The following is a 23,037-nucleotide window of genomic DNA, read 5'->3' on the forward strand; positions in this document are numbered from 1 at the left end:
TGGTGATCTCCTGCCATTCTGTGGTTAGATGTCCTCAGTTTGATGGCCAGAATCCTTCAATCCTGAAAAAAAAAAACACTGCTCTAGGTCGGTCTACTGTTCCACTTCCTCTACCACAATAATAGGTGCTGGCCTTGTTCACCACAGTCACCTAACCTTTCCAACCTAACCAGGGCTCCATGGTAGGGTACAAGGTACATGGTAGGGTTCAAGGAATCCATAGCAACCCCTGTACAAACCCTAGGGTAAGGTTCATACATGGGTTGCCAGGGATTCCTTGAATGGTGATCTCCTGCCATCCTGTGGTTAGATGTCCTCAGTTTGATGGCCAGAATCATTCAACCCTACTTCCTCTACCACAATAATCGGTGCTGGCCTTGTTCACCACAGTTTTCTCTTCTGATTCTTCTTTTCGCTGTCCAGTCACAAGTCGGGGGTGCGTCTGGGATGACTTGGGTTTAGAGGAAGAGGTTTGAATGATTAAAGGAAAAAAGGTCCTGGTCGGCCGCACACCCATAAAATCACCCTTGTTTATGGGAAACTTCACAACATAAAGGGGAATACAGCAGCTTTGTGCTGCATCAGGCAGGCAACTATGATTAACTAATTTCCACCCGGCCACTGTACATATACGGCCGGGTGGGTGCTTCCTCCTGAGTGGACGTTCAGGAACGTCCCTCAGAAGTAGCGGGATTGCGCACGCGCGTGCCTGCGTAGCGGCGCGATCCCGATGCGCTCGTGTCACCCGGACATGTTGCATGTCCGATCGGCAGGAAGGCTCTGTGATTGGCCCTCCTGATCACATGATGGCTGTGTCCAATCACAGCTGTCATGTGATTTAAATAGAGAGCCGGTTGCTAGGTGATCGGCTCTCCTCTCCTCAAGCAGAAGTTGTCGGTGAGGAGAGGCGAGCAGATCGCTGCAGCCGTCTGGTGATCAGTGAGTATGAGCTGTTTTTTTTACAGCTTTTCACACACTGATCACCGGCCCAGTGTCCCCGCACAATGATAACACACAAGTCCCCAAAATAGTGTCCCCACACACATGTCCCCACACAGTAAAAACACCTGTCCCCCACATATGTAACGGTAAAAACACGTCTCAATGATCATCTGTGATCACCTGCGCACATCTGTACATGATCATCTGCGTACATCTTTACATGATCAACCAATTATTATACACTTGTAGAGAAGAGTGGGGCTACATGTGTGCCAAGTTTGGGGTCCAGAGGACCTACGAGTGGCCGGAACCGGGTCCCCAAAATCACTGGAGAAATGACCATTTAACATGGGGGTCTATGGAAGGGGTGACCGGCCGATACCGGGTCCCCAAAGTCCGGGAGATCAGGCGCGAAAAGGTGACTCGAGTATAAGCCGAAGGGGGGCATTTTCAGCACAAAAGAATTTGCTGAAAAACTCGGCTGAAGCCTCGTACACACGACCATTTTTCGGGTTCTAAAAAATGACGTTTTTAAGGGTCAAGAAAAAACGACGTTTTTTTCAACCCGATCATTAAAATGGCCTTGCCTACACACGGTCGTGGGAAAAAAAAAGCTCTAGCAAAGCGCGGTGACGTACAACACGTACGACGGCACTATAAAGGGGAAGTTCCATGCGGATGGCGCCCCCCTGGGGGCTGCTTTTGCTGATTTTGTGTTAGTAAAAGACGATTCGCGCTTTTCAGTCTGTTACTGCGTGATGAATGTGCTTACTCCATTACGAACGCTAGTTTTACCAGAACGAGCGCTCCCGTCTCATAACTTGCTTCTGACCATGCGCGGGTTTTCACGTCGTTAAAGCCCACACACGACCATTTTTTACAACCTTGACGACAATAGAGCATGTTCGAAATTTTTAATGGCCATTTTTTACATCTTGAAAAATGCTCTGGAGCCCACACACCATCGATTTTAACCACTCAAGGACTGCCTAACGCCGCTATACGTCGCGGGCACGTGGCCGCAGCGCGTCTCCGCTGACCCGGCCCAAAGCTCCGTGACCGCGGCCCCGATCGCCGCCGGAGTCCCCGCGATCGGTCACAGGAGCTGAAGAACGGGGAGAGGTGAGTGTAAACACACCTTCCCCGTTCTTCACAGTGGCACTGTCATTGATTGTCTCTTCCCTGATATAGGGAAAGGCGATCAATGACGTTGCACGTCCAGCCCCGCCCCCCTACAGTTAGAAACACATATGAGGTCACACTTAACCTCTTCAGTGCCCGCTAGTAGTTAACTCCCAAACTGCAATTGTCATTTTCACAGTAAGCAGTGCATTTTTATAGCACTTTTTGCTGTGAAAATGACAATGGTCCCAAAAATGTGTCAAAAGTGTCCGCGTTCATGAAAAAAATCGCTGATCGCCGCCATTAGTAGTAAAAAAAAAATCATTAATAAAAATGCAATAAAACTCTTTTGTAAACGCTATAAACTATCGTGTTTTGCGCAAACCAATCGATAAACGCTTATTGCGATTTTTTTTTTTTTAACCAAAAATAGGTAGAAGAATACGTATCGGCCTAAACTGAGAAAAAAAATATTTTTTAGATCTTATTTTGGGGATATTTATTACAGCAAAAAGTAAAAAATATTGATATTTTTTTTTTAAATTGTTGCTCTATTTTTGTTTATAGCCCAAAAAATAAAAACCGCAGAGGTGATCAAATACCACCAAAAGAAAGCTCTATTCGTGGGGAAAAAAAGGACGTCGATTTTGTTTGGGAACCACGTCGCACGACCGCGCAATTGTCAGTTAAAGCGACGCAGTGCCGAATCGCAAAAAATGGCCAGGTCCTTTTACCTGCATAATCGGTCTTAAGTGCTTAAGTGTCAGCTATGATTAAGCGCTAATTTATAGTGCGAAACGCGTCAGATGTTTTACTCCCGTATTGTGTGCTGTGACTTGTAGTGCATTTTTCCTTTTTTTTTAAATAAAGACAACCATCAAGGTTTTTTGGAGTGCGGCTGTCCATATTTTCTTTTTCCATTTGTGGTTAATAAAAATAAAAAAAAATAAAAAAAAAATGGCAATGCATCACAGTGCTTTAGCAAACTAAATCATTACCTTTTACCTGCCTTGAATATTTGATGGAAGTCGCATTCACCGCATTATAAATCCACCCTTATGTGCCATTAGGACTTGCATCTACTTTAATGGACAGCCCTGCACTGTGCCATATGCCGGCGCTCTATAGGGATTCTTACATTATTATGAATTACAAAAGCAAAAAAATGTTATTGAATCCCAAGGTGAAAGCAGAATATCGGAGGAATAGAATTAAAATCCGCTCCCAAGTTTTAAAGAAGGATTTATTTTTAATTATGCTTAACAGGTCCTCTTTCCTTTTTTTTTTTTTTTTTTTATTTTAATATGGACTTTTTATTCATTTTTTTTATCCTTTTTTTATTTAATTTTTTTATTTATTTTTCTTCTTAGGTCACTGCGCACATTTCCTATGCATGAATGCATGCCGTCAGTCAAGTGGCCTTGCTATATGCTGAATAGGCTGCTTATTATTGAAATCTTTTCTATAAAAGCAGCATGTGCTCAGAATGTTATGAGACTTATCTAATGCTCCGGTGCTTTTACTGCTGTGTCCATATAGCCGGTATATATATTAGACTTAAACAGGGGATTGAGAAAGGATTTTTGTCATGGACATGGCAGGATGCATTAGGGGGATAAGCAGTTGATATATAAATATTGCTGGAGTTTTCAAGGACTGGAAAGAGATGTGGGGGGAAGATAGACTGTCGGAGCCCCTGGAGACTGTGCATGTAAAATAACGGCATGATTACACATTAAAGAACACGCAGCGGGCCATACTCTGCCAACAGGGACAGTATTGAAAGCCAAAGTTTGGCTTTTTATTTTTAATTTGTTCCTTTTGGATGTTAAAAAAAAATAAAAATACAAAAATGCATAGCTGGCTACAACATTCTCCTTTAATCTAGAGCTGACCCTGCAATACTTTTTCTTTACCACAAGATGTCCTCGGTGCCCTGAGTTGAACCCAGAAGCAGTGGCGGGTGGTGCTCCAGCGGGGGCAGCAAACAAAGGCGATTGGGCTCGCGGTCGGGCTCTCAATCGGCGCCAATGCAGAACATTGAGAGATCGCTCTCCCGAGACCCGGATCTTCCTGTAACCCCCCTTTGCCCGTCCAATACGATTGCTTCTTCTCTCAGAATCAGTGGCGGCCTGTGCTCCAGTGAGGGGAGGGGGGCAAACAAACCAAAACTATTTTTTTTGTGGCCCCCAACAAAGCCCAAGTACAGCGGGGGCGGGACAAAAGCCATCAGATTACATTCAGGAGAATCTCCTGTTTAGTTGGCGGCCTCCATTGGACTACCAACCCTACACTGCTTCTCCTGCTCCTGAATAGGCCTCAGGCAGCCAAGCAGCCAGGTGTCCCCCGAATAGACCTCAGGCTTCTGGTCTAGCAGCCCCGGGGTGACGTAACGCACGTCCAGCCAGACAACCGTCCAGGTGGCACAGAACCCCGATCACCAGACTACACCCAAATAAATTGGCTCTCCCAGCAGGCCAAGGGACGTAAAGAAACCCTTGCCTATTGGCCGAGACACCCCATCCATTCATGATCTGTCCTTGCTATGCCTGTGTCTAATGTCACCAGCTACAATGCCATCTAGTGACAGAAGAGAGAAGTGCAGCAATTCCAGAATTAGGGGGAAATCAGTGGATCTCCTAACAATTAGCCAGGGCAATTACTACCGTGTTTCCCGAATATAAGCCGAGGTCTTCTATTAATTTTGGCAACAAAAGACACAGTAGGGTTTATTTTCAGGGGTAGGTCTTACCATGTAATGTGATGTCTTCTCTCCCCCTCTCCCTCCCTGCCTGTCAGGAATCCCCAGTGTGAACGGAGTTAAAATGCTTGTAAAATCCTATAATCCTCTTTATTACAGTATTATATTATGCACAATGTGTGTGTTTCTGTAATATAATTGTGCCAAATACATTTGTTATAGCGCCTCTCTGTACTTCCGTGACCCGCCCAAGCTCTCTTCCCCACTCCAAGCACTGCAGGGGGGGGGGGGTACCGAAGGTTCCGTATTTATCGGCGTATACCGCGCACTTTTTTCCACTTAGAATCAGGGGAAAATCGTGGGTGTGCGATATACGCCGATACTGTTGCAGCGGTGTTTGTTTTTTGAATTGGGCGCCGAGCGCCGCAGCCTAGAGCCGAGCCGAGTGTACTGCGCACTCGGCTACGCCCGCAGCCACGCGAGAGAAGCCGAACAAACAGGAAATCCGGCGCCTAATTCAAAAACGAACACCACCGCAACCCCGGGCAACGTGCGGATGGAGGACTGGACGGACACCTGGATGGACGCCGCGAGGAAGCTGCAGACGGACACCTGGACGGACGCCGCGAGGAAGCCGCAGACGGACACCGCGAGGAAGCTGCAGACGGACACCTGGACGGACGCCGCGAGGAAGCCGCAGACGGACACCTGGACGGACGCCGCGAGGAAGCTGCAGACGGACACCGCGAGGAAGCTGCAGACGGACACCGCGAGGAAGCTGCAGACGGACACCTGGACAGACGCCGCGAGGAAGCCGCAGACGGACACCTGGACGGACGCCGCGAGGAAGCCGCAGACGGACACCGCGAGGAAGCTGCAGACGGACGCCGCGAGGAAGCCGCAGACGGACACCTGGACGGACGCCGCGAGGAAGCCGCAGACGGACACCTGGACGGACGCCGCGAGGAAGCCGCAGACGGACACCTGGACGGACGCCGCAGACGGACACCTGGACGGACGCCGCGAGGAAGCCGCAGACGGACACCTGGACGGACGCAGCGAGGAAGCCGCAGACGGACACCTGGACAGACGCCGCGAGGAAGCCGCAGACGGACACCTGGACGGACGCCGCGAGGAAGCCGCAGACGGACACCTGGACGGACGCCGCGAGGAAGCCGCAGACGGACACCTGGACGGACGCCGCGAGGAAGCCGCAGACGGACACCTGGACGGACGCCGCGAGGAAGCCTCAGACGGACCCCACGCACGGCCGCAAACGGACGTCGGACCGAACAAGGCCGCCGATGGACGCCGGGCAAGACACCAAAACTGTAAGTAATTAATTTTTTTCCCCCAGGAATTTCCCTTCTAGATGAGGGGTGCGCGCTATACGCCGGTGTGCGCTATAGGCAGATAAATACGGTATTTTGCCCAGTTATATTACAGAAACACACATATTGTACATTATATACTCCCAGAAATAGAGTGGATTATAGGATTTTACAAGCATTTTAAACTAGGGCTTATTTTCGGGGTAGGGCTTATATTGCAGCTCTCCTGGAAAATAACCAGGGCTTAAGTCCTGTGGGAATGGAGTCCCTGCGCTTTTTTCACAGCAGGAACGCAGTTCCTTTTGCAGGACTAGAGCAGCCGAGCCAATCCTTCACTAAGCGGCGATGCCCAGCTCGAGTCACTGTCAGGGCCAGGCGAACCTTAGTAATCCTTTATGTTACTGGCCGCTTCCTGTATATGGATTCATCGGGTAGTGTGCGAGTATTCCGTCACTTCCTCGATGCCGCAATGTCTCCTGGGAGCTTTTTTCATTGTTCCCAGGAGACATTGCGGAGGTTTGCCGCGAGTTATCGCGGGATTTAGAAAGAACTTGCATATGAGTGTATATCGTTTTTATTTAATTTTTTTTGGTGGGGGAGTGGATGTTGGGTGGGAGTTCCCACACTTTTTCCCCCCCAGAACTTGACCCCTGAAAATAACGCTAGGTCTTATTTTCGGGGTAGGTCTTATTTTCGGGAAAAACGCAGTACCTGGCAAACGAAATTTGTTAGCATCCCTGCCTAAACACCAGGGGCTAGATTCACATAGATTAGCGGATCTAAAGATCCGCGTAATCTATGTGATTTACGATCCGCGGGTGCAATTTTGCGAGGCTAGTGCAGTATTCACAAAGCACTTACCTCGAAACTTGCACCGGCGGGTCGTAACTCCCCCGGCGGAATTCAAATTCCGCGGCTAGGGGGAGTGTACAATTTAAATCAGGCGCGTTCCCGCGCCGATTTAACTGCGTATGCGCCGCCGGCGAAATTTCCCAGTGCACATGCTCCAAATGACGTCGCTAGGACGTCATTGTTTTCGGCGGCAACGTAAATTGCGGCCATCCGTATTCCAGACCGACTTACGCAAACGACGTAAAAATTTGAAACTCGGCGCGGGAATGACGGCCATACTTAACATTAGCTACCCCTCATAAAGCAGGGGTAAATATGCGCCGGAAAAAGCCGAACACAAACGACGTAAAAAAAAAGCGGCGGGCGTTCGTTTCTGAATCGGCGGTTCTCATTTGCATATCCAATGCGTAAAAGACCGAGGCGACACCTAGCGGCCGGTGGTAGATTGCAGCCTAAGATCCGACTGATGTAAGTCACTTACACCAGTCGGATCTAAGGGAGATCTATGCGGAACTGATTCTTATGAATCAGTCGCATAGATCCGACCGTCGGATCTCAGAGATACGACGGGGGATCAGGAGATACGCCGTCGTATCTCTTCATGAATCTGGCCCCAGGGTGCTACATACAAATTCCACAACCCAAAAAAAAAAGCCACTTCGTCCGAGGGAAGATTTCAGCGTCTTTCTCGCAGCATTTAATCCGGCGCCGTTTACACGGCCTTCTATCGAGCCGGAAACCCTTCCTACCTTGTCGGAGAGCATAAGCCGAGGGGTTGACATTTGCTATTTCTTGTTTAGATATAACAAATCGATAGCGTTTTGTGTGCAAAAACAAGGTTGGTATATTTATTATTGATGAATGCACAATTTTAACGAGGGAGAAGGTCAGCTCTGCAATGTGTTTGTGCCTCTGCGTTTTTTATTTGGAGATTTTTTTTTTTTTTAATGTGGAGATTTGTCACCGCCGTTCGAATGGAATGAGCTTTACAGTAAACTTGTCGCCGACCTGAGCAATTTATACCGAGCTGTGAAGAGGTGCGTGAGCGGTCAGTGATAACTCCGTGTCCGATCGATCAGTGGATCCGAGAATATAGGCAGTGGAGTTAAAGTGATAAAAAAAAAAACAGACACCCTAATAATTTCTCTAATGCAGGGGCCCCCATACGATGACCCAGGGGGCCACATCCAGCCCACTAACAGATTTTAGGCAACCCACAGATAGTTTCAGCGGGGTATCCTCAGACTCCATGCACAGACTGAGGACTCTGATGGGTGACTTTGCAGGTGACTTTGATAGGGCTTCTAATGTAAGGGAGGACTCTGATGGGGATCTTAATGCGAAAGGGGGGTCCTAATGTAAGGAAGGGACTTTGATGGGGATCCTGATGTAAGGGGACACTCTGATGGGGACTCTGGTGAAAGGGAAGGACTCTGATAGGGACCCTGGCATAAGGGAGGAACTCTGATGGAGACCCTATTCTAAGGGTGGGACTCTGATGGGGACCCAATGTAAGGAAGGGACCCTATTGTAAGGGAGGGACACTGATAGGGATCCTGATGTAATGGGGAACTCTGATGGAGACCCTGATGTAAAGGGTGGGAGGGTCTGATGGGGACCTGGGTGTAAGGGATGGGCTCTGATAGGGACCCTGGCATAAGGGAGGAACTCTGATGGAGACCCTATTCTAAGGGTGGGACTCTGATGGGGACCCAATGTAAGTAAGGGACTCTGATTGGGACCCTATTGTAAGGGAGGGACACTGATAGGGATCCTGATGTAATGGGGAACTCTGATGGAGACCCTGATGTAAGGGAGGGACTCTGTCGGGGACCCAATGTAAGGGAGGGACTCTGATGGGGACCCAATGTAAGGGAGGGACTCTGATGGGGACCCAATGTAAGGGAGGGACTCTGATGGGGACCCAATGTAAGGGAGGGACTCTGATGGGGATCCAATGTAAGGGAGGGACTCTGATGGGGATCCAATGTAAGGGAGGGACTCTGATGGGGATCCAATGTAAGGGAGGGCCTCTGATGGGGACCCAATGTAAGGGAGGGACTCTGATGGAGACCCAATGTAAGGGAGGGGCTCTGATTGGGGACCCTGTTGTAAGGGAGGGACACTGATGGGGATCCTGATGTAAAGGGTGGGAGGGTCTGATGGGGACCCTGGTATAAGGTAGGTAATATGATGGGGAGTGGGGATCCTAATGTAAGGGAGGGACTCTGATGGGCACCCAATGTAAGGGAGGGACTCTCATGGGCACCCAATGTAAGGAAGGGGCTCTGATTCGGACCCTGTTGTAAGGGAGGGACACTGATAGGGATCCTGATGTAATGGGGAACTCTGATGGAGACCCTGATGTAAAGGGTGGGAGGGTCTGATGGGGACTCTGATGTAAGGTAGGGAATATGATGGGGAGTGGGGATCCTAATGTAAGGGAGGGACTATGATGGGGACCCAATGTAAGGGGGGCCTCTAATGGGGACCCTGATGTAAGGGGGGGACTCTGATGAGGACCTTAATGTAGGGGAGGGGATATAAGGGGGACCCTGATAAGGACCCTAATGTAAGAGAGGAACTGTAATGATGTAAGGGGGGCTCTGATGGGTACCTGATGTAAGGAGGGGGGCTCTAATGGGAACCCTGATGTAAGTGGGGGACTCTGATGTGTAAGCAGAGGGCTTCTGATTTGAAGTTATTTCTTGGAATTCATTTTGCAAAACAGGAAGTGAAGGAAACTTCCCTGAATAGGGCTACAGAAGTGCAATCTGTCTATTTGTCCTTCCCTTGTTCCTCCCTCCACCTTCATCTATATGCAAATGACATAATAAAACCTGTTCATTTTCTTTGCATACCTTTTTATTCTTTTTTTTTTTTTTTTTTTTATCCAGTGATGCCATCACTGGATCCCTGTGCTTCTCTATGTATTGCAGGCAGATTGTGGCTCGTGGCTGGAGCCTGCAAGATGCAGCTCATAGGTTCTATAAAACATCACAGCACCCTGCCTCAGTACTTCTCTCAAGATCCAACAGACCTGATACAGGTAGTGGGCTGATCCTTGGGAGGAGTTATGCAAATATCGAAATCCCCTTGATGGTGGGGCTCTATCTGACTTTCTGCAGCTTCTAATGTACATTGTGAGAAGCTCTCAGTGTGCAGTGAAATCAGAGTATTCAGCTTCAGTCCAGGAGAGGAGCCGCTACAACTGTGCAAGGCTGGAAGGATCCATACACTACTGACCAGTATCGGCTGGTGATCCAAAATTTTGGGGGGGCGCAAAAAAACTGGGAAAAAAACATCCAACGCCGCCACTGTGCCCATCCAACGCCGCCACTGTGCCCATCCAACGCTGCCACTGTGCCCATCCAACGCCGCCACTGTGCCCATCCAACGCCGCCACTGTGCCCATCCAACGCCGCCACTGTGCCCATCCAACGCCGCCACTGTGCCCATCCAACGCCGCCACTGTGCCCATCCAACGCCGCCACTGTGCCCATCCAACGCCGCCACTGTGCCCATCCAACGCCGCCACTGTGCCCTATCAAACGCCGCCGCTGTGCCCATCAAACGCAGCCGCTGTGCCCCATCAAACGCCGCCACTGTGCCCATCAAACGCAGCCACTGTGCCCATCAAACGCAGCCACTGTGCCCATCAAACGCAGCCACTGTGCCCATCAAACGCAGCCACTGTGCCCATCAAACGCCGCCACTGTGCCCATCAAACGCCGCCACTGTGCCCATCAAACGCCGCCACTGTGCCCATCAAACGCCGCCACTGTGCCCATCAAACGCCGCCACTGTGCCCATCAAACGCCGCCACTGTGCCCATCAAACGCCGCCACTGTGCCCATCAAACGCAGCCACTGTGCCCATCAAACGCAGCCACTGTGCCCATCAAACGCAGCCACTGTGCCCATCAAACGCAGCCACTGTGCCCATCAAACGCAGCCACTGTGCCCATCAAATGCAGCCACTGTGCCCATCAAACGCAACCACTTTGCCCATAAATTTCTGCCACTGTGCCCATAAATTGTCACCACTGTGCCCATCAAATGCAGCCACTGTGCCCATCAAACGCAGCCACTGTGCCCATCAAACGCAACCACTTTGCCCATAAATTTCTGCCACTGTGCCCATAAATTGTCACCACTGTGCCCATCAAATGCAGCCACTGTGCCCATCAAACGCAGCCACTGTGCCCATCAAACGCAGCCACTGTGCCCATAAATTGCCGCCACTGTGCCCATAAATTGTCACCACTGTGCCCATCAAACGCAGCCACTGTACCAATAAATTGCCACCACTGTGCCCATCAAAACGCAGCCACTGTGCCCATCAAATGCAGCCACTGTGCCCCTGAAATGCAGCCACTGTGCCCCTGAAATGCAGCCACTGTGCCCCTGAAATGCAGCCACTGTGCCCCTGAAATGCAGCCACTGTGCCCCTCAAACGCAGCCACTGTGCCCATCAAACGCAGCCACTGTACACATAAATTGCCACCACTGTGCCCATCGAATGCAGCCACTGTGCCCATCAAACACAGTCACTGTACCTATAAATTACCGCCACTGTGGCATCAAATGCATCAATTGCTGCCAGTGTGCCCCCCCGCCCGCTGTCCTCCACGCTCCCTCTGAGTCCTCGATGTCTTCTCCCGTCCTTTTCTGCTATGACTGGACGTCTCATAGGCATCAGGTGACAGATAACCAGACCCGGTGCACCTGATTGGCTGAGAGGCGGGTCAGAGTTAGGGAAGCGATGTATTCACTTCCCTAACACAACACTGTGCAAACGGCGAACGCAGTGCATTGTGCCCGCTGTTTACCCACGGCTTTAATCAGGCACTTCCAACCCCCCCCCCCCCCCCGCTGTAATTCAGATGCCCGGCCCCTAGGGTGACCACATTTCCAAACTACCATTCCGGGACACCCTCCCTTCCCCAAAAATCAGCGTGTGCTGTAACGAATCACAGCACAGTGATTGGACACAAGAGGCGGGATTTGTAATTTCTCCAATCACAAGCAGGGGGCGGGGACTGTGCTCCTCCAGGCATTCCCAGCCAGGGCAAGTACTGTCAGTGAGTAAAGCGGTAAGGTGGCGGGCATTTTTGGGGACATTAGTTTGGCTTGGGGGGGGGGGGGGGTGGCTGTGTCAGTTTCATTCAGGGACACTGTATTGTCCTGGAATGAAGGTGCCCGGGACAGACCTGCAAAATGCGGGACTCGTGGTCACCTTACCGGCCCCCGACAAGGGGCCGAACACCTGGACAGGGGGCGGTAGCGGCAACCATAGATAGATTCATGCAATGCAAGAATCTATCTATTGGTGATTGACGGGTGCAGGAGTGAGGGGGGCGGCGCTCCTGCGCCCTCTATGGCCGTACCGCCACTGCTACTGACAATAGGTAAGCTTTACAAACTGTATTATATGCCTCCTTATTAACCACTTGCTTACTGGCACATAAACCCCCTTCGTGCCCAGGCGAAATTTCAGCTTCCGGCACTGCGTCGCTTTAACTGACATTTGCGCGGTCGTGCGACGTGGCTCCCAAACAAAATTGACGTCCTTTTTTCCCACAAATAGAGCTTTCTTTTGGTGGTATTTGATCACCTCTGCGGTTTTTATTTTTTGCGCTATAAACAAAAATAGAGCGACAATTTTAAAAATATTATACATTTTTACTTGTTGCTATAATAAATATCCCAATTTAAAAAAAAAAAAAAAATCGCAATAAGCGACTGGTTTGCGCAAAAGTTATAGCGCCTACAAAATGGGGAACAGAATTATGATTTTTTTTTATTATTATTTTTTTTACTAGTAATGGCGGCGATCTGCGATTTTTATTGGGACTGCGATATTGCGGCGGACGTATCGGACGCTTTTGACACAAATTTGGGACCATTCACATTTATACAGCGATCAGTGCTCTAAAAATGCACTAATTACTGTATAAATGTGACTGGCAGTGAAGGGGTTAAATGTGTATCCTGGGTGTGTTCTAACTGTGTGGGGGGAGGGGGGTGACTGGGGGAGGTGACCGATGCTGTGTCCCTATGTGCAAGGGACACAGATCGGTCTCCTCTCCTCTGACAGCACGTGGAGCTCTGTGTTTACACAAAGAGCTCCACGTCCCTGCTGTGTTCCCGACGATCGCGTGTACCCGGCGGACATCGCGGCTGCCAGGTACACGCATAAGCTCTTCAGCGATGCGCCGGGACAGTGTTTACCCACTGTGCGCCCCCCAGAGGCGCGCGCGGGTAATGCACTTTAAAAGACGTCCAAAGACGTCCACTTGGCACCTGAGAGCCGCGCTGTTGACGTCTTTTGTCTATAGCGCGGGTCTCAAGTGGTTAAAGTGTAAAAATGTGAACTATCACATTATAAAATGTCAAATCAAAGAAATAAATAAATGTAAAATTGCCCAGAAATGAGGGTCGCTTCCCCTTTAAATCTCACCACTGATTCTTCTAAGTGCCACAATTTAACCCCTCGAAGGGCACGTCGCTGCTCCTCAAACATTACCATCAAGCCAACATCTGGAGCGTAGCATATGGTGCACCTATTTTCTTCTGCTTCAGCGTGCTCTGAAGTCTCCTAACAGCAACCCCCCCCCCCCCCCCCGGTGTGTTTATTTCAAGGCCTCTCCTCTCCCGGGCTGAGCCGTGTGACGCTTGCCCGCCACTTTGTTCCTCTTGCCCGCTCGGTACACGAAGCCACTTTGTTCCTCTGGAAGGAACGTTTCTCAATCTCAGATTTGGTGGGGGCACCCACCATCCCTCAATGTCAACGTGCATTACCTCCTTCTGCTGCCACCGCAGCTTTCCGCTCACCTGGCCGGGCGATGATTGAAGTCTCGAGTCAAGCTAAATCAGGCCGAATGTTCTCGCGGTTGAAGTCGGGTCTGGCGTCAGGTCATGGAGTTTGCCTCAAAAGCCAAGTTCCAGACACATTTTTTTAGCTTTTGATACGGGAAGGAAAAGCTGAAATGCCTTCCAGATTTTTATTTCAAACGGAGACCCAACTGGAGAGGTTTTTTTACACAATTCTTGTGAGAAGGGGTGGGCAGGAGGGGTGGGGGGGGGGGGGCTTTTGCCCCGGGCGCAATCAGGGCTAGCGCAAGGCAACATGGGCACTTGTCTTACGGCGCCAGGGAACAGGGCGGAAAATTGACAGTGTCAGTGTCTCTCTCGTCTCTGTGCCTACCAGTGCCACCTCGTCGGTGCCCATCAGTGCCACCTCGTCGGTGCCCATCAGTGCCACCTCGTCGGTGCCCATCAGTGCCGCCATATCAGTGCCCATAATTGAAGAAGAAAACGTATTTACAAAAAAAAAAATTACAGAAAAAAATAAAAACTTAATTTTTTTCAAAGATTTCGGTCTTTTTTTAGTTGTTGCACAAGAAATAAAAATCGCAGAGGTGATCAAATACCACCAAAAGAAAGCTCCATTTGTGGGGAAAAAAATGATAAAAAATTTATTTGGGTACAGTGTAGCATGACCGCGCAATTGTCATTCAAATTGCGACAGCGCTGAAAGCTGAAAATTGGCTTGGGCAGGAAGGTGCGCAAGTGCCCGGTATGGAAGTGGTTAAAGGGCCCTTTTTTTTTTATTATATATATATATTTTTTGTGACCAGCTTTGGGGGGGGGCGCCCATGTGCCCCCTATGGACGGGCCGCCACTAATTGCAGGTATGGGGGGACCCTAACCAGTGGCGGGCCATCCATTAGTGCCCCCTCTCTCCATGCCACCCCCCTATATGCAGTGGATAGATTCATGCATAGCTTGAATCTATCCGCAGCCACCCCCTATACGTGCGCCCGGCCCCTTTCAGGGCATTTGGCGCATGAATTACAGTGTCCAGGGTTTCTTTTTTTTTTTTAAGCACCTGGCTGTAATGGGCTTCAAAATAGCGTGGGCTCCAGTCGCAGAGGATGCGCTACGATGCCTCCCAGGTGTGTTGCAACAGCGAATGAACATTCAGCTGAACAAAAAATTATAATAAAAAATTATATATATATATATATATATATATATATATATATATATATATATATATATATATATACATACATACATACACCGTCCCTGTCCCCACGTGCTGGCATGCAAAGGTGATCACGAACGTAGGTCGCACACCCATATATAAGTGGTGTTCGCACCACACATGTGAGAACTTATCTCGAACGTTATAGTGAGAGCAATAGTTCTAGCGCTAGACCTTTGTAACTCTAAATTGGTAGCCTGATTATAAAGTGCGCCGCCTATGGGGATTTTTAGATACTGTAGCTTGGCGCCATTCCATAATTTTTAAAGCATGACATTTTCTTTTTTTTCTGCATAACATCATCTTTTTTATATTTTACCAGTTGGATATTATATTGGGTTTTTGTGAATGAAAATTCACTAAAGTGTATTTTTTTTTAATTGCATTTGAAAGACCTCTGCGCAAGTACTGCGCAAGATAAAAAAAAATTGTAACGCCTACCATTTTATTCTCTAGGGCCTCTGCAAAAAAAAAAAAAATATGTTTGAAGGTTCGAAGTAAGTTTACAGCTAACAAATTTTTATATTTTTACATGTAGGAGAGAAGTGTCAGAATAGACCCGTTGTTGAAGTGGTTAATACAGTGGAACCTCGGATTGCGAGTAACGCGGTAAACGAGCGGTTCGCTATACGAGCACTGCGTTTTTAAAAATCCTGGTTCGGTTTGCGAGTGTTGTCTCGCAACACGAGCAGGATTCAAGCCACAGTGGCGTGCAGTACCGCGTTTGGCCTGAGGTGGAGGGGTGTCGGAGCCAAACGGTGCTGATTGGATCCTATCGGAAAGACTGGGAAATGCTCAGTTCCCGAGACTTTCAGAGGTTTGCCGAGGTCAGCCGAGCTGTCCTTGGGCCTTTGTGTGTTTCCGAGGCTCTCCAGCACCCCCCCCACCTCTGTCCACACGTGGTATTGCATGCCATTGAAGTCAATGCGGAACAAATTATTTTATTTTCCATTGACTTCTATGGGGAAACTCGCTTTGATATGCGAGTGTTTTGGATTACAAGCATTCTCCTGGAACGGCTTATGCCTCGTAATCCAAGGTTCCACTGTATAGCCAATCATATTTTCCTTTTTGAGTTCACTTTACCTGCGGTAAGGAAAAGGGAGTTGGCTGGCAAAGGCAGCAGAAGTACAAGATTTGCATGATTTCCCTGAAAGCAAAAAAAAACTCTTATTTCTTTCTATCCAACGCCAAGTGCTGCACAAAAGTGTCTCGCCACTAATACAAGGCGATGACAGCGAAGCGAGACATATTAGCAAAAAGTGCAACAATATCGCCATGTCAGAACAATAACACTAAACAGACGGGAGGTATGAATTTTCACATATTGCGGTCTGTATGACGCCACCGCCCAGGAAATCAAAGTCATTATAACGCCGCAGTGAAAGCCTGTGAAATTCGCAGGAAAATCGGCGCCGATGATTAAGGCAGGCTTTGATGTAGGAACCTCGAAATAATTCATATTAGAAGATTTTCGATTAAAACGCGGGTTTTAATAATGATTGAAAAAAAATAAAAGTCCAGCCCCGTCACCTCAATATAGTGTAGCGGTGGATGTTCTGATCCGTAATTCATTTCTTTTTTTTTTTTCTTACACGCCGCCTATCGCAATGTACTGGCTGTACGTCGCAAATGACATTAAAATGCATTTTACACACATCGCGGCCTTGGAATAACTTGGCGTTATTAGAGTGACAAGTGAATAAAATAATTTATAAATATTGTTTACACAGTAGCTGTTTGTATGTAATATTAATGGCTTTTAGTGACAGCTGACACCCAGAACGGAAAACCAATGACACTTCGCTTACGGGGGTTCTATAGGGACACGTATATGAGAAAGGAAATGAGTTGCGTGTGTGTATGTGTATATATATATATATATATATATATATATATATATATATATATATATATATATATATATATATATATATATATACTGTGTGTGTGTGTATATGTATGTATATATATATATATATATATATATATATATATATACACACACTATATACAGGGCCGCCATCAGGGGGGGGTACAGGCAGTACACCTGTAAGGGGCCCGGTGGTCCCCAGGGGCCTGGATGGCATCCCCCCTTTTTTTTTATTACTATTAAAAAAAAAAAAAAAATTCCACCGAAAGCCCCCCAGCCTCTAAGGGCCCCCGTGGTCCCCAGGGCCTTTTTTGTGTAGAAGGCATTAGGGTTTTCTGACAAATTTTGCTGTTGGGGCTCTACTCATTTATGCTGATCACTGTGTGTGTGTTTATTTTTATATATATATATATATATATATATATATATATATATATATATATATATATATACACACTGTATGTGTGTGTGTATATATATATATATGTATATATATATATATATATATATATATATATATATATATATATATATATATATATATATATATATATATATATATATATATATATATATATATATATATATATATATATATATATATATATATATATATAATTATTTTTTTATAATAATAATTTATTATATATTTTTTTATAATAATAATTTATTATTATTTTTATTATTTTGTATTATATATTTTTTAATAATAATTTATTATTATATATTTTTTAATAATAATTTATTATATATTTTTATTATTTTTTTATAATAATTTATTATTATATATTTTTTTAAAATGTATTATTATATATATTTTTTTATAATAATAATTTATTATTATTATTATTATTATTATTATTATTATTATATATAATTTATATTTTTGCTTGTCTTTTTTCCATTTCTTTGAATAAATCCCAGGATCAGGTCTGCCTTATCTCCCAGTTCACCCCCATTCTACCCCAATATACCCAGCCAGAGGCCGCCCATTTCCTGCCATGTTTCAGAGAGGTTCTACTTTTTCATGCCCGCACTTCATAGGGCAATGCCAAGGTTTAAACAGCAAATTTGAAACACAAACTTTGCCTTTTTTTTATTTTTAATGAAACCCTGTTTCAAAGCTTTGCATAGTGATGGAAACGCATGTCACTAGCTGTCATTATCTGCTAGATTCTACAAATATTAAGAAGGTGAAATATAGGACACATGATCCGGGGCTGCCAAAACGTATGTGATTTCCAATGCGAAAACTTGCGATAATGCTCGATAAATATGCAGAGTTCTGGAATTAGCTGCCAGTTGAGAGAATGGCGCTGATCACAAAAGACACGTCCCGGCTTGTTTAAATGGGAGATATGAAGCTGAAAGATTTTGAAATGTCTCCATTACAATTTACATATTTTAAGAAGTGCAGAAAAGAATTACCTTCCTAACTACTTTTTTTTTTTTTTTGCTTTGCTCTTATTTCACTCTTGTGGTAAAAATATCTTTTGCTTAAAGTAAATCCACACTTAACCCCGGTGATAAAGAACCAGACGGTATAAAATACAGCGCCAAGTGCAGATGTGGCATTATTCTGTTTTCCAGATAGGATACAAGATTTATATTATATACAGTAGATTGATACGATAGATACTGTAGTAGATAGACCTTGTGGACAAATGGACATCAACCGGCCTATTGGGCCAAAAGTTATTGAGTTCTGTTTATTTTATTAACCACTTAACCCCCGGACCCTATTGCTGGTCAAAGACCGGAGCACTTTTTGCGATTCGGCACTGCGTCGCTTTAACTGACAATTGCGCGGTCGTGCGACGTGGCTCCCAAACAAAATTGGCGTCCTTTTTTCCCCACAAATAGAGCTTTCTTTTGGTGGTATTTGATCACCTCTGCGGTTTTTAGTTTTTGCGCTATAAACAAAAATAGAGGGACAATTTTGAAAAAAATTAATCTTTTTTTTACTTTTTGCTATAATAAATATCCCCCAAAAATATATAAAAAAACTTTTTTTTTCCTCAGTTCAGGCCGATACGTATTCTTCTACCTATTTTTTGTAAAAAAAAAAAACATTGCATTAAGCGTTTGATTGATTTGCGCAAATGTTACATCGTTTACAAAATAGAGGGTATTTTTATGGCATTTTTATTAATATTTTTTTCTTTAGTAGTAATGGCGGCGATCCGCGATTTAATTTTTTCGGTACTGCGACATTATGGCGGACACTTCGGATACTTTTGACACATTTTTGGGACCATTGGCATTTTTATAGCGATCAGTGCTATAAAAAAGCATTGGATTACTATAAAAATGCCACTGGCAGTGAAGGGGTTAACGCTAGGGGGCGGGGAAGGGGTTAAGTGTGTTCTAACTGTAGGGGGGGTGTGGCCTCACTAGGGGAAATGACTGATCTCTGTTCATACATTGTATGAACAAAAGATCAGCATTTCTCTCCCTGACAGGACCGGGAGCTGTGTGTTTACACACACAGCTCCCAGTCCTCGCTCTGTAACGAGCGATCGCGTGTGCCCGGCGGCTATCGGGCACAGGAGTCGGGGCGAGCGGCGGGCGTGCGCTTCCCGTGGCGCGCATGCGCCCCTAGTGGCCTGCGCGAGAGCAGATGTATAGCTACGGGCTCTCGCGCAGGGGAGACGACCTGCCGCCGTAAAATGACGCCGGCTGGTCGGCAAGTAGTTTAAAGGGTAAAAAATAAAAACCGCAGAGGTGATCAAATACCATCAAAAAGAAAGCTCTATGTGTGGGGGGAAAAAAGGACGTCAATTTTGTTTGGGAACCACGTCGCACGACCGCACAATTGTCAGTTAAAGCGACGCAGGGCTGAATTGCAAAAAAGAAATGGCCCGATCATTGGGCAGTGAAATCCTCCAGGACTGAAATGGTTAAGCAGAGGAGTCAAAGCTATTCTAGCATCTACCTAGGCGGGAGCTACATTACATTGGCCGAAGCTTGACCAATATACCATATATATTCGAGTATAAGCCAAGTTTTTCAGCACATTTTTTGGTGCTGAAAATGCCCCCCTTGGCTTATACTCAAGTCACCTTTTTGCGCCTGATCTCGGATTTTGTCGACCCGGTACCGGCACACATGTAGCCCCACTCTTTCTCTACAAGTGTGCAAAGTTTGTTGTCCGGGGGACCTACAGCCGGCGAGCACCAATTTTTTATTTTTAATTTTTTTTTAAAGCCGAGCACCTCTTCCATAGACTCCCATGTTAAACGGTCATTTCTCCGGTGACTTTGGGGACCCGGTGCTGGTCGTAGGTCCCCTGGACCCGGAACTTGGCACACATGTAGCCTCATTTCTCCATTTCTACTCTACAAGTGTGCAAAGTTTGTTGTCTGGCGGACCTACGGCTGGGGAGCACCGATTTTTTTTTTTTTTTTTCAAACCTGGGCACCCCTTGCATAGATTCCCATGTTAAACGTCAGTTTAGTCATGGGCACAGTGAGGCATGGACACAGTGAGGCATGCAGATGGACACCCTAGGCTTATACTCAAGTCAATACGTTTTCCCAGTTTTTTGTGGTAAAATTAGGTGCCTCGGATTATATTCGGGTCGGCTTATATTTGAGTATATACTGTAACTATGGAAAAAATACAGTATACCATACTTGAAATTCATCTGTAATGGTCCCCCTGGCTTGACTGGTCCATTGAAAAAGTACATGAACTTCTTTTGAAGAAGAGTCTTATAAGGTTGGTTGGATCCATATATGTATCTCTGACCACCTGAGGAGCTGGAGAATTGAAGCAGTGTGTGAACATACATCCAAATTTCACGTTTCGGTTTAGAGGACCAGCTAATCAACATGTTAGTCTCCAGCTTCAGAAACAGAAAAACATTCTCCATTCTTTAAAATCTTCTCTGACCAGGGGCGTCGGGAGGGGGTTGGCTAGCCGTGGCTGAAGCCCCGAATGTGACCCCGTGAAGCCCCGAGTCTCACGATGGCATGACTGCATTATTAGCCCCGAGCCGACGAGCGCCGCGATCGATCTGATCCCGAGCGCCGCGTCCCATAGCAGGTCCCACCTTCTGGAGCCTGCGCAACGCCTATGATGGACGTCCCACTGGTCCAATGCCGTGACTGTGGGTTGTGTGGCATCTATCATAGGCTCTGCACTGGCTCCTGAATGCGGGAATTACAATACGACTACCGTGCCCCATTCCTGCTCGGGCGGGCCGCGGCGGCTCTCCTCTGCTCCTGGGCTTTCCTCAAGGCTCCTCGGCTCTCCTCCCCTCCAGCCAGGCTCCTCGACTCTCTGACGGAATGACTGCCTGCTGCTGTGACACCGCTGAGCTGAGGTAGGTCAGAACCGTCAGACAGTGTAATAATGTGTATGTAAATTTTAGTGTAGGGCAGTGTATGTCGGGTAGGTCAGTGTATGTAGGTAACTACCGTCAGTGAAGGTAGGTCATGTGCTAGCCAAAAAAAAAACCTGCGTCACATACAAACGGCCCCCCCCCCTGGTTCCCGGCCTTGGACTTTGGGCTGAAGCCCCTGGTCTTTTTGCCACCTAGCAACGCCCCTGTCTCTGACCTTAGGAATTAGAGACTTTTATGCCTTGTTTCCACTGAACGGAATGGTTCGGGTCAGTAAATTTGGAATGGTTTAGAATGGACCGGTCTATTCTCGTGAGCGTTTCCACTGCAAATCGGATCGTCAGGGAACATACAGGATTTAGAAAAAATGCCTAGCGCGTCCACCAATCAGTGGAATGTATTGCATCTCCGCCCAAATGGAACCGTTCCATTTTCTATGGCCCCTACATCTGAAGCAGGACACAGAATGGTCCGGTACGGTTCGGTTTTATGGCACACTTTCATAATGGAAACACCCAAAATAGCGTACCGAACCGATCCGCTCAGTGCAAACGAGGCATTAGAGTTATTCCTAAATGGTCTTGTAACTTGGAAAATAATTACTTGGAAAATAAGTTATGGCTTGGCTGTGCAGCCAGACGCTCCGAGATACACCATGTTAAACCCCAATTAAACCTCTATCAATATAGTTTGAAGAAGAGTCAGTCATTCCGCCTCTTGATATCTGCAGGCCGGAGTTTAGCAAACACAGGGTGGCTGCCCCGCGGAGTGTCCTTTTTAACATCTGCTAGTAAAATGTGAAAATAATCCACTTATTTGCACATCAATGAGAAATCCCTATTAGGCTGAATCTACAGTAGGATGCGTTCTCCTTAATTGAATTTGCTGGCTGCGGGATGCAGATATATGTACGTGTCGGGCTGACGATGGTTTGGGGGTAGCACACATATGGTCTCTGACTGGCAGTAGTTACGTTTTTAAAAATAAATCGCCACAATAATAATGTACTCTGCTGTTTTGTATCTAAAATGATCGCGTTCAGCTGGCCGACAAAATGATAGAAACACCCGATAATGGCTTCCAATATAGGCATCTCCTCTGTTCTTACTACTTAGAGTAGGGCTGGTACATGGATAAGGACAGGAAGCTCACTAAAAACTAAACCCCTTTACGTCTGACAGGTGCTCTTAAAAACTTGGATATGAAAATGCAAAATTCTGCTGTTTTTTGAGCCTCACTGTAAATAGCCATGAGCAAATCAGTTTGCAAACCAGGCAAATTGTCAGATCAGCAACATCTGATTCTCTTGAATATATGCATGAAGATTTGTCCGGGCTGCATAATGACAATTTAGAAATTGCAATTATTAGTGTTCGTAAAACTGCTAATCAGATGGATCCACATCCCAAAAGTCCTGAGTTATTGATCCTTTTTTTCCAATGTAAATATAAAAGTACAGACCACCAAACTAGAGAGAGGAGAGATGGCTTCTTGTTTGAGCCCATGTAGTTCCTTCCCCCTATAATTACTTTGATGAATTTATTCACAAATTCCCAGACGATGGAAACAAAATTTTAGAAAATTTTCACAATTTGTATTGTTTAAACCAGTGGTCTCCAAACCGTGGCCCGGGGGCCAGATGCGGCCCTTTGCTTGATTTTATCCGGCACTTGGGGTGCTTTTTTATTCATTGGCACCAATGAAGGGCAGAATTCCTCCCAGTGACGGGGCAGAATTCCTCCCAGTGACGGGGCAGAATTCCTCCCAAGGACACCAATGGTGGGGCAGAATTCCTCCCAGTGATGGGGCAGAATTCCTC

General features: G+C 46.7%; 1 protein-coding gene across 3 annotated transcripts in view; it reads left to right on the forward strand.

The window, feature by feature from the left end:
* Positions 1-23,037, forward strand: part of DIAPH2 (diaphanous related formin 2) — a 1,333,979-nt gene that overhangs the window by 159,882 nt on the left and 1,151,060 nt on the right. The gene's annotated exons all lie outside the window — the stretch shown is intronic.

This window comes from Rana temporaria, chromosome 9 (assembly GCF_905171775.1).
Source record: "Rana temporaria chromosome 9, aRanTem1.1, whole genome shotgun sequence".
Taxonomy (NCBI): Eukaryota; Metazoa; Chordata; class Amphibia; order Anura; family Ranidae; genus Rana; species Rana temporaria.